Below are 12,578 nucleotides of genomic sequence, written 5' to 3' on the forward strand. Positions count from 1 at the left end.
CGCGCCGTAGAAGATCGCTCGCTGCTCGCGACAAGATTCGATTACGTACTCGGACCAAGTACAGTACAGCACAGAGCTGGGAATAGCACTATGGTCACGGCGGATACGCGTTTTGACGAATCGTTGTTCCGACGAATGGGATATTCGAAGGCCGAAATGCGTATGTTGCAGCCCGTCGAAACTCGAATCGATCAACTCCACCTTCTGCAAATTTCTTTTTCATCGTTACGTGTACACCGGATACGTGTAATCAACGTCTGGTTTATCGTAACGTATAACTTGTTTCCGTAACGTTGTCTAGTGTGAGAAGACGCAAGACAAACGATATCGAAGTAACGAGGCGAAATAAAAATGCTATGGGCAACATGATCGCTTTCACCTTCTTGTCGCGTTCTCCGCTTGTAACGCATGACCGACGAAAGGCCGCTTACGACGAATATATACTTTTTGTACCACGTAGCATGAAGCGGATGGTGAAGTTGGCCGAAGAGGGAAACGGAGTTGTTCGAAGAGGACAATCCTGTCTGAAACTGGATGTGCCTAATTACTCGGTCGTAAAACGAGCAAATTATTACATCCACGCGTTCGTCCATCGGAGGAACATCCATTACCGGAATCTCAGTAATAACATGTCGTCTTTGGAGGATGAATCGTGGTCAGTCGGATAAAGCAACGGGTTTGGGGTTGGGTACGCGGGGCACAGAATAAGAAGATCGTCGGACGAGGGAGAACGATACGAGGATGGTTTCGAGGGAGAGATAAAGCAACCGAGGAGCTTTCTGCTCCGCTCGGTGGAACGTGCAGATAGAAGGAGCGGAATAGAGCGAGAAGGGAGGAAGAAGATGGGAACGATTCAAATTAAATGCCGTTGAAACAAAAAATGATCGAGTAATGACAGCACTGGTGCCTTCGCGGTGGCTCTGGCTATGTTTGAGCATACGGTCCGGAGAAGAAGGGAGACCGTGTGATTACCCATCGACCAATAGCCGTGCTCAGAGCGGCCATCATGGTCCAGGGAAGACGTGCAATCACGCGGATCTCCAGCATCTTCCTCGCGAGCCACGGGATGGTTTCGTCTTTCCTGCAGGCACGCGTGTTCCGGAGTCTGCCTCCTTCGATCTAGCTTACCAACAATGTATCAGCGTTCGAGCGTCTGAAACGTTGCTCGATTTCAAGACGTCCATGAAGAAACATTGGGATTCGAGATTGCGACTCGTACAGGTCGAGACTCGAGCTGTTCGGCAATCGGTTGATATTTAAAGAGAGGCGGTCGATCTTTCCACGAAAATTCCGATTTAAAAGTTTACGAACGAAACGAGTTAAAAGCGTCGATTTCTACTGCAACGACGCGAACGCCGACTTTTCCCTCGTGACAAATTATTGTAGCTGCATGGAACGGCGACGGTGTTGCGTCACGTAAGAATAACTAGGCCTCGAGAAGGGGACGACGCGTTTTGGTAAGGTGTAACACAGTTGCGCAAAAGCAAAACTAGATAATGGCCGCTTTCACGTACCGTAGCCTCGCACGGTGGTTCGGCGAACGTATGTAATTTAACAAGTACGCCTTATCCGACAGCCATCATTGATGAGCAGTGAGCCCTATAACGTTAATTATTTTCACGGTTCTCAACTCGTCTTTTAGAGGCTCTAAGCGGCAACGGCTATTCATTGGAACTGGTTCGAGGTTGTCCGAGTAATTAGCCTTGCTTCCGGACAACTGCCTCGAAATAATTTGAAATCGTCCAACGCCGTAAAGATACAGCGGCACGTACGAGAAAGAGAATCTGGATTTATCGCGTAACGACGCACGATATCGGCTCTTCTAAATTACAGCTTTAAAGAACGCGTCGACGACGTCGGCACAGACGTCGAGAATTCACAGAGGTTGAAGCACCCGCAATTACCGCGACTCGATGAAAACGCGGTAGCGTCTCAATCGGGAACAATTAAGTCTAATGAATTCCAAAGGTACGGGCATGAAACTCGCGTATTTGCATGATACATTACCGCAGCACGATGCGCGTCGACTTGAGAACCGGCAATTTATGAGCGCATATTTTTCTTTTAACGATAACGCTTAAGCTCGTGTGTAATTGCATCCTGTACGCTTAAGGTCTGTCCACACGCGGCACCAGTTGGCCGCCGATGTCGTGCCATATTTCACGCGGACATTTCAAATCGCGTCGTTTTCGCGCGGCCTGGCTCGAGTTCCTCTTTCGCTACCTCGACTAACTCCGTTCTTTTCATCTCTCTCCTCCTATCTACGAATGATCACCGACGATTTCACTCGGCGCTCGTGTGAAACGCGGATAATGACGAGCAACGTCGAAGCCAGGATAGCCGGCGCTTAATAACTCGTTAATTATCGTTTTAGGAAATCCGCGCGCACATCGCCGAGCCGTCCAATTACTTTACGTAACTCCCGCGCCTTCATTTCTCCGCTCTGGTCGCGGTAATTGGTTTAATTGCGTTTCGCAAACGAGAAAAAAAAAAAAAAAGGAAACCGGCGCAGATTGGAAAGAGCTGGCGGAACAACGAAGAAGGGACTTTTATCGCGAGGTGTCTTCGCACATATTTCCATTCTGGCCACCTCGGAAAAACGTACCGTAGTACACGTAGTAAACGCGAACGCGTGTTTCGCATGTTCCACGCGTCTACGATAACGTCGTTTCCTCGAACGACAAACGTCGATAGGAACGATCGATGGATAACGCCGATCGCCGGTTTCCGGTGTGCGCGAGCTATTGAAAATTCGTTTTGTCCGCGATTAATTGCGAACGGAGCGGCGTTCCACGGAAAAACTTTCTCCTCGATGGTCTTTGATTTCTCCGCGATAAAAAGGGAAAAGGAATGGTTAATTATCGCGCGCGAAACGAACGACGAAAAAGCTAGCGGCCACGGTAAACTAACTTTTTCCAAACGTTACAAAGCGAGCGTCGCTCGAAAGAAGAGATTCCTTCGTTCGCTCTTTCTCCTTTTGCCCGGTGATTTTCCTTTTTCCAAGGATTCCGTGACGTTGTTTTCGTAAACGAACGAAACGAAGGAGAACGCTCGTGTGTGCACTTCTGACGGCAATTAAGAACCGCCGCTTTTGATCGCGATTCGTCGACCTCCTTCTTCCTCCCGGTATCACGCGATTTCCACGGCGGCAGCGTCGTACGAAACTTTGTTGCGTTTCAATATTTTTTCTCCTTTCGGTGGACGGCGAAACGCATTCACGGCTTCCTGCGAGATGGTATCGCGTTTAGGCGAGCTTTAGGTTATCATTAAGTCAGTCCTTGGAGGAATTTTTCTGTCCTCGTAAACGCGACGCTCGGTAATCGTTTCGATCGTGCCTCTCGACGAGCTATATCCAACCAGAAAGTTAATTGCCTTCCAAGAATGCTCGCAAGGGTCGGCCGCCCGTGGTACCCGCGCTTGGAAATATTTCAATCGCCTGGCAGAATGTGAAAGCACCGACGATTGATACAGGGAAAAAGTTACGCGCCTTTTAAATTTCATGCGCACCGTTACGGCTGCGTTACGATTTTCCTGCGTTCGTACGTCGCTTTGCTATTCGTTCTAACGCGCTACATTACGACGGCTACTTGACTTAACCGCGCTCCTATCTATTCACGATCGCAATGGAAAGTTTCGACAACGGTAATTGGATTAGAAATTTCTAAAAACGGGGAAACAAAACCAAGCAGAGGTACCTGAATGAGATTTCGCTGTAATTGGCCACGATTCGCGGTACAGAAATCCCTTGGCCTGGTTTAAGCTAAAAAACACGTCAACGCGTGTGCACATAACGGGCACGCGGTTGCATTGTTTTTCTTTTCTCTCTCTCTCTCTGCCCCTTTTCATAACTCATCCGCGATCCATATTCATAGAGGACGGGCGCGGAGGAAGGCGGAATGCGCAAGAAAATGAAACAACGAATTAGCAGCACCGAGCCGAGTACACGCTCGTGTTTCTGCTTATGTATAAATATACCGGGGCACGGATAAGATCGCTCGTATTTAGCAACAAAATCGCCGTGCAATGCGAAAAGTTTTTCACGACTGCCGTAGCACATAATGAAGTATAGTTACTTCCTGACATCAAACTAATTCGCCGCCATTACGGTGATTTATATTATATGAAATTGCCCGGCCCCGGCTCTTACGCCTAGCGCGATTCAATTCGCTATCACGCATTCAGCAAACCATGAACGCACGAACGCTCGATAATGACGTGAATCTGCAGCTTTGACCAGCGAGAAAGAACACCGACAGTTACGAATTTATAAGTCTCGTCGGTAGGAATTACCTTCCAGTCCGTTCTAATTCCTTAACGAATATAAATATTTATCGTACATTACGATACGCCGGTTTTACATCGTTCACGAGTTTTTTTCAGACCCATCTAGCGTACAGTATTTTTCGTTTTCGCTGCTTGATTCTCGAATGGTCTAGTTATAAACGGAAGAGGGCTGGAAAACGGAAGTTGCACGACGTCTCTCTCGGTGTTCGGACAATGCCGCGACGAAGGAAGTAATTCGCGAAGGACTTAGCCCGTGGCGGTGTTCAGACTCGGCCTGTTCAAAGGCGTGCTACGCGTACGAGCATTGTCTTGACAACTTAGCGGTTATTTTACACGCTGTTAGCTCGGTAAGCTAGCCACGAGTTTACCGCTGTTTCTATGCTAATGAGCCACACCAAGACGAACGAAGCTGCAAACACGCGGCCAGCGAGAAGCAGCGCGGCGACTAAAGTCGCGGGAGCAGCAGGACTCTTAGACCGTGTTTCCCGCCGAGTCTCTGAAACGGCTCTAGTTAATACAGAAACTCTCGGCCTAACTTCGCCCAAAGGGAATAGTTGCCGCGATATACGCGTGTAACTTCGTCAGAAGAGCCGGGACCACCTTGCTTTCCAACCGTCACCGGCAAATTTAGTTAAAGATGGAACCGCGTGACGTACACTCGAGCTTCCTCGATCGATGTCGCGACTTCGACGTATTCGACGAACGAATTTCTCAGGCAATTATCGCAACCGACGTCCGTCTCTATCGATTTACTCGTTTTCGTGTCACTCGATAACCAAGAAAACGTACGTACTAGGACGAAAATAATAAAATAATCGGAAAAGGGAATAATCCGATAGATACGAAGATATAAGCCTAAGAAACGGTCGTTACGATAACGCGTGTTCAAGGAGCAACGACGACGCAATCGGCGATTTAATGGCAAAATCGATTCGTTCCCGTTCGAACGTCAAGCTCTTTAACTCTTCGAAGACATTGGAAAAGAGAAATCAACGAAAACGATAGGTAAACGTGCGAGTTTTGTTCACGATCGGTATCTCGTTTACACGGACTTTCCTTCAACACCTCGTGTCTGGCTTGCAAATCCAAAGGGGTTGCGTATAGACACAGGTCACGTGCACGTATTGCCCAAGTACTCGTTTTGTCAGCAGCGTTACCGCGAATAAGTACGAGCAAGTTTCTATATTAGTTTAGTTGCTCGGGATTAGCTGGTTCGCCCTTGCGGGTAGCTTGGCTGCTCGCGCATATCTATAAGGTTCTCGCGTTCCCGCAACTGCACAGGCAATTTTAATTGCCACGATAATATATGCGCGAAGCATTTGCATCTGTACCTCGTAGCCGGTGCCTCGTAATTGTATATCCCTTCCGTTCAATTTCCACTTTTGCGCCAACCCTTGACGCGCACGAGACGCGTCCGATAATATTCCGCGTGGATTTTATTTGTGTAAAAAATCCTATCCGCACGTACTGCGTGAAATATCCGTTAATTCATCGACTTCGTTGCCAAAAGGGTAAGCGAACTTGCCACTCGCTTTTCTATCTCTTTGCTCGCGTATAAAGTTTCTTTAACTTGGAACGCGAGAGTCGTAATATTTTTTATCGTTGCTTTATCTAGTGCGTTTTTGCTGTTGCACAATCCGATTGCTTTTAAATAAGTAATTAAATCACGATTAAAACGCAACGAGTAGTATCGGTAGCATCTTGTTCCACGTGTTATAATTCCAAGGCAATCTGATCCATTGCTGAACGCAGTTTCGACTTCCTAGCTCCAAAGAGATACTGCACGACGATTCCTTGGAACTGACTCGCACGACCTCGAGCATTACTGTAATCGTCGTAACTACCTTAAAAAGCGTTCTCGGACGCCATCGGCTAACGCAACATGCAGATTGTCGGTTGTTCGATCCGGCAGGGGATCCCGGGATTCCTGCATTGGTCGGCTACTCGTAACGGCCCGCTCCCTGTGGTTCGGGCTAACAGTGAAACGAGAAAAGAGTTGCATCGGGACCGACCCGTGAAACCGTAGAAAATTGTGCGCGATCGTATACCTGGAAATGATGGTTCGTTTCGTGGAATATCGACGATACAGCGCTATAGAAACTTTGCAGGGTAGAAGAATCGAGATTTTGTTTATTTCCTTCATTTCGTAACGACGGGAAACACGTACAAAGGTTGTTCGAAATCGTACCGATTCTAAAATTCACGGCAGTAAAATACCTACCCTAGCGGGTAATAAATACGCAAATTTCGGTTGAAAGGTTCGAAACAAGGCATCGAAGGGTAGAGAGAAAGAAGAGAGAGCTTCGGACAGTCAGAGGGGAAGTGTGAAAAGCGAAAAAAAGCTGGGATCGACGAGACGCGACAAGTAACAAATAATCTTGGTCACGATTGGGGGGGAGGGGGTGGCGGGTAGGTAGCTGCCGTTGTTCCTTCCTTTGTTTCGAAATTTCCCGAACGATGGATGCCCGTAAAAGTGCTTCATCGGCGAGCTAGCACCGGACGTGCGTGTTCCGCGCCCCGCGGGATCAATGGATTCGCGGCCGAGGAACAAAGGGCCGGGAAGGCGAAACGGCCGAAAGGGGACGAAGAAAAGAGCGAATCCGACGCAACAACGAGAGAAAGAGACAGATAAAGAAAGAGAGAAAGAGAGAGAGAGAGAGAGAGAGAGAGAAAGATACGTAACAGAGGCCGATAGAGAGGCCGAAAAACGGGAGTAGATCTGTCGTGGCGATAGAGCTGGTCTGCGGCCACCGCTGCCCGGGCACCCATGAAAAATAACGAAAATTTAGTCGAGGGCCGGCCGCAAAGCGATTAAGTCCATTATACAGTTTTATCAGCATGAGAAAGATCTAATAGCGAGCGTACACCTCCCTTCTCGTTCAGCCCTCGCTCAACTCGCTAATTCTCCGGTGTCGCGTGTGTATGTACGCGAGAAGGAACCCCCTCGATGTGTCATACGCGCGCCACTTGCGCCGCTCGCGCCTCTTCGTCTATCGAACGTGAACGATGAGTGCGAGCACGCCAATGGCCCAGACCAGACCATACGTGTATTGGAAGGCGCGCGTGCGCGCCTACCTGCGTGCGTGTACGTACGTTACAAGTAGTTATTTACACGGCACATAGGCGTAGAATTTTCGAGATTGATACGCCGTCACGAGGTGATTAGCGTGTCTCGTGACACGGTGCTCGAAAAAGCGCGTAACGATTCCCCGCGATTTCTGGCTTCCACGTTGGCCGTAACGCGACCATTACGGTCGCGGTTTAACGGCGCTCTGATCGTTACCGCGAAACGATTAACGTCGCACGATTCGATCGTGGTCGTGTACTACGCTCGATCGACCCGGAACTCGGTGCCTTAATTATTTGAAAGAGGAAGCCGGCGCTAACGATTTCGCAGCGTTTATTCCAGAGGGTATAAAGTATCGTTGTATCGCGATAATTGTCAGAAACGACGCCTATGCGACAGAAGGTACGACACAAAGCATTAACCATGAGAGAACAGCTAGCGCGCGCGCGCGCGCGTGTGTGTGTAACAGGCGGAACACACGGTATAACTAACGAGAGATCTGAACCCCTGGCCGGTGGAAACACCTGCAGGAAATCACAACCCCCGAATGCAAATATTATCTTAATTGCTATAGAAAAGTACCGCCATTACGCGGAAACGCTTTTTTCTTTCAGCTTTGCGTCGCGTTAACGAGTGTGACCGGGTCGAGATTGCTCCGCCGATGAACATAGGGTGCGCACTTATCAACCCCTAAACGAAACCGTCCACACGTTGCACAATGCCGAGCGAACGATGACTCGATAGAAACTCGAATGTGAAACGTTAAATAATAATAAATCCCTTCGTCGATGGCCATGGGAACGGTTGCAGATTTTCGATCAGGAACGGGCTAAACGTAAGATGCGAGACACTTTGAACGTTTCGCGTGTTCGAACGAAAATTTTCGCGAATACTTGCACGGCTGTTTGTCACGTAGAACGTTATGCGGCCAAAAGACGGGCTACGAGGCGCAAAGTGGCTCTTACATTGGTTTCAAGGTTATCTAGCTCGCTATCAATGCAAATTGCCCGTAATGGAGGCTCTTAGACGAAATCGGATACGTACGGGAATAAGGGAGCTGGCGTTTGTCGGTTCTCTTTAATCGTCTCACCTGCGCGATTGTGTCGTCGACGGAAAATCTCGTATGCTATCAAAACGCGTTCGCGTGCGAACGCAAGAGTCTTTAATTCGAAGGAGAAGAAGGGGCCGCGGAATAAATGGAAAATTTTTTATCCGCTTATTACGATGCGACGGTTATTAAGTTTGGCAATTACGACACGGCCGAGACGAATTCGTGTCGACACCCACGATGACGAGTCGCGTATTTGGCAACGCTCTTTAGGCAACTTCCGCCGCCGCGTATCCTGTCAATAGCGCTTCTCCGCGCGTTGCCTTTAATTAATTTCTCATGCATACCGGCCCGTGGAAACTCGGATAGCTCGCGCGAATTCGTGCATAATGAGTCGACGCGAGCATCGAGCGAAGAAATCGCAACAGGCTACACGTTCGTTCGTTAACGTCCTCGGCACAATTTTGATTATCATCGGCTAATCGTCGTCATCAGCTGCGCCACTGCAACATGTTTCTTAAACTTCTGAGACTCGCGTCGTAAACGCTGCAAGGATTCTCCGTTTCTCTGTTTCGTTGCGATCGATCAATTCCGGTAGCCGCGTAATCGCAGGAAAATCGCACAGCGATCGATAATGCGTCGTTAACGCGATCGCATAGCAATTTGCATGCGATCAACCGGGTTGCAGAAGCCCAAGTGGAAAATGGGACGGTTGTAGTAGCCGCAAAAACGTTTCGTTGAAAATCATCGAGTACCAAACGTTCGTGTTAACAGTGGGCTCGCGTAAAGACACGTAACGTTCATGCACGATGCAATTTGCATCGGCAAAACCGCGGCGTTTGATGGCGAAACACGACGTAGTTTCACCTTCGATTAAGCCCGCGTTTACTCGCGACTAGCTCGAGCAACATCGTCGTTGCTTTTCTCTTTCGTGCGCCAAATTTCCGCTATCGCACCCGCGGGAACGCATTGCGATCTTAATGAGCACTTAGCATAACAAACGTAAGATCGGATCGGGTTGCCAGGTTGTACGGTACACGCACGGCCTGGTTCCACTACCGGAGCGCGCGCGCGCGCGTTAAAAGGGCTCGCGGACGAAGGGAAAAGGGATCGGGGTGCAAGGAGGGGGGAGGGGGCAGAGTTCGAGAGGAAAAAAGGTGAAAGAAGCGGACAGAAAGTGAGATAAAAGTGGAGGGGTGGAAACGAGGAAAGGAAAAAAAGGTGGAAACGCGGGACGTTTAAAGGCGGTACGAGGCAGAAAAGAAGAAAGAGAAAAACGAGGGAAAAACGAAAGAAAAGGAGAAATAGGGAATCGAAAGGAGACAGGCTTTGGTTTATACCACGCGATGCGCATGCGAGCACCTCCGACTTATGGAAGTTTAGCCGTTAACTTAACCGGCGTTTACCTTAATCTAAGATCAGCTCTGGCCTGCCGCGTGCACTGCTCGGTATAATGTATGGCCGTATGAATATGCATTGGACACGGTATGAGGTCTACCACCGATGTAAACGCGCGCGTACGTGTGCCATGTATAGCGACGGCTACGTTTACCTATGCAACCGTTCGCCCCTGCGGGTCTGCCTCGTTCGTGTGTTTGCTTACGCTCGGTTTGCCGGCCAACGTGCACGCGGCCGATCCGCGCGCCTTCCTTTTATACACGATGTTGAACGGTGTGTGCACAGGCTGATCGCGAGCGCGCTGCCAATCGCCTGGTGAGAAAACCGGACACAGGAAGGCGCGTAAAATCACTGCGATGCTCGTTCGACTCGCGTTCGTTCGTACGAACTTCGACTTAAACGTCGGACACGTAGGTATACGAGATAGCGGAACGCTGGAAACGAGAATCGGAAGAATCGAACCGAGTCGCTTACAGGGTCGGGCCAATCGCGTGCCGCGATTAATCCCTACGCATCGCGTGGTCATTTAAACAGCGTAAACGTTGCTTTCGTCCCGAAGGTTGGTCGGTCGTAATTCACCGGCCAACAGGATTTCATTTTTGCGAGCGGATCGCCGCGCCGGCTCGTGCTGCGCGAGAGAGGGTTCGCGCGTAGGCTGGCCGCTCGCCGAGAGCGCAGGTTGCACGCGCGAGACACTGTTAACCGCGCGTGGGAGTAATTTGTGAGCTCGCGAGTGCGTTTCGTGCGTGCCGGCCGATACGGCTCTACGGAGGAAGCAAGTGGAAGGTGGATCCTTATCTGGTCGAATTTTACGACCGTTTTAAAGGATCGTTAATTTTCGAGCGTTTATCGCCTGCCCGCCGCGGATCCTTCCACGGTCGCCTCCTCCTCCTCCCTTTACGAACGATTGTCGGCGGTCGACCGATTCCCCTTCTCGGCATGAAAATTCGAACATCGATCTTTCGAACGTTGTCCGCGGTACGCCACGAACAAACTAAAAGCGGACGTTCTAGGTATTGCAGGTATCGCCGACCGGACGACCTTTCGTGACGCCATTTGTCGGAAGCATGGCCGCTTTTACGGATTTTCATTCGCTCGTAAAACCAATTTTACGACCGATCTGTAACATATTTTTTTCAAGAGATTTTCCCGGCCGATCTTCGAAACGCGAACCACGTTCGAATTGGGTTATCGGGCTGCAGTTTATTTTAACGTCTGGCGCGAGCTTTCGGTGCCCGTGTCTTTGGAAAAATTCGAATAAGAAGGCGAATCGAAACGCGGATACTTTCCGCCGGACACGAGTCGCGGCTATATCGGTAAATCCGCGGATCTCCTGGACGAGGTTCTTGCCGCTCGTCGAGTCTAAGACCCTTAAAAGCCCTTCAGAGGAATATACAAAGCTCGTTCTAGCGCGAACCACGGCGCAAGGTTACGGCATTCATGAGGGTTAATTGCAAGTTGATGAAAACAGTTTTAACGCTCTTAACTTTTCACTTGGTGTCTCAGACCTGACGGCGAGACTCTCATGTATATTTAATAACCGACACGTGGATACACTTGTCTAGGCTGCCAACGCGATACGCGTATCCATGTTAATTCGCTGGGAGCGACGTCGAGCTTTAAAAAATTCAACGACCTAAGCGCATTTCTTCGCACCTAGGCTGCTTCGTCTCTTCGCCTTAACTTCACCGTCTGATTTCCCTTAGAATCGAACAAGGCCGAATTCAACCGCGCAAGAAACACGAACGAAATTCCCATCCTTTCCAGCCGATATGGACGCGCGTTACGCGGGGAGAGACTCGTGGAAATGTCGTTGTTCGCGGCGCCGTTGTCTAACGACGCGAAGCTTTCGTTTCGTCGCCTTCTGGTCGCGACGCTCGTGACTAATTCTCGTGTTCGTTTAACGAGCCGCCCACGAACGAACGCGTTAGCCTTTCCACGTGCACTAGTCGCGCCAAGAACGCGCGAGCGGCTGTACGGACATCCGCGAAAGGGCAGCGTAGAACGCGAGGCGTAGGTGGAGCGAACGAAGGGAGGAAGGAAAGCTGAGCGTTGCCTCCTTGCAGCGGTTTAAACCGTGTCACGGTTTGATAGTCTCGTTACAGGCTCCGTTAACCCGTTTTTTCATCGGACCAAGACCATCTCGTTCGGTACCTTATTCGTACAAACCGAGGAAAAAGCGAGGAAAATAACAGCGAAAAAAGGGACGTTGATATACCGTTTGGTTTTTTCTCCACGGCGTGCAATACCTAATCGTCGCTTAATGGTACACGTCACGCAGCGTAGTTAGCGCAAACAGCTCAACGTTTAACGACGGGAGCACTTCCGAGACGCAATTCGGTCTCGCGATTTGTCCGGCCGATAAAACAATCCGGTCACCTCGGTCTCGCGGATTTTTCAGATTCTTGCATACTATACGACCGGTACGTCTTCGCACGGTGTACACCTCTGGCGGAGGAGAATGCGTGGACGAGTTTCCAGGCGAACATCGTAACGCGCATACGTTACACGGTGGCGTGTGGCGAGAAGGATCACCCGGCGTCGAGAGTACGCGCGCCATATGGGCTGTTCGCATAAATAAGCGCAACTATGGGCGGTCAGCTGCCCTGATTAAGCGACGTCGCTACCTCTATTTTCTATGATTCTTCCATTTCGGTTCACCGTCGCGTGGCTAATTCGATTTGGTGTCGGATCGCGTTGGTACGACGCTGTAATTACTCTTCGGCGGATACGCTTGCGCGCATTGTTTCCGAGCTTGGACGAACTCGCAGCGGCGATTTC

The 12,578-nt window shown here is 49.8% G+C and overlaps 1 protein-coding gene across 1 annotated transcript in view; it reads right to left on the bottom strand.

Moving 5' to 3' along the window:
* Positions 1 to 12,578, bottom strand: part of LOC122565854 (phosrestin-2-like) — a 145,081-nt gene that overhangs the window by 107,697 nt on the left and 24,806 nt on the right. The gene's annotated exons all lie outside the window — the stretch shown is intronic.

This window comes from Bombus pyrosoma, linkage group LG3 (genome assembly GCF_014825855.1).
Source record: "Bombus pyrosoma isolate SC7728 linkage group LG3, ASM1482585v1, whole genome shotgun sequence".
NCBI lineage: Eukaryota > Metazoa > Arthropoda > Insecta > Hymenoptera > Apidae > Bombus > Bombus pyrosoma.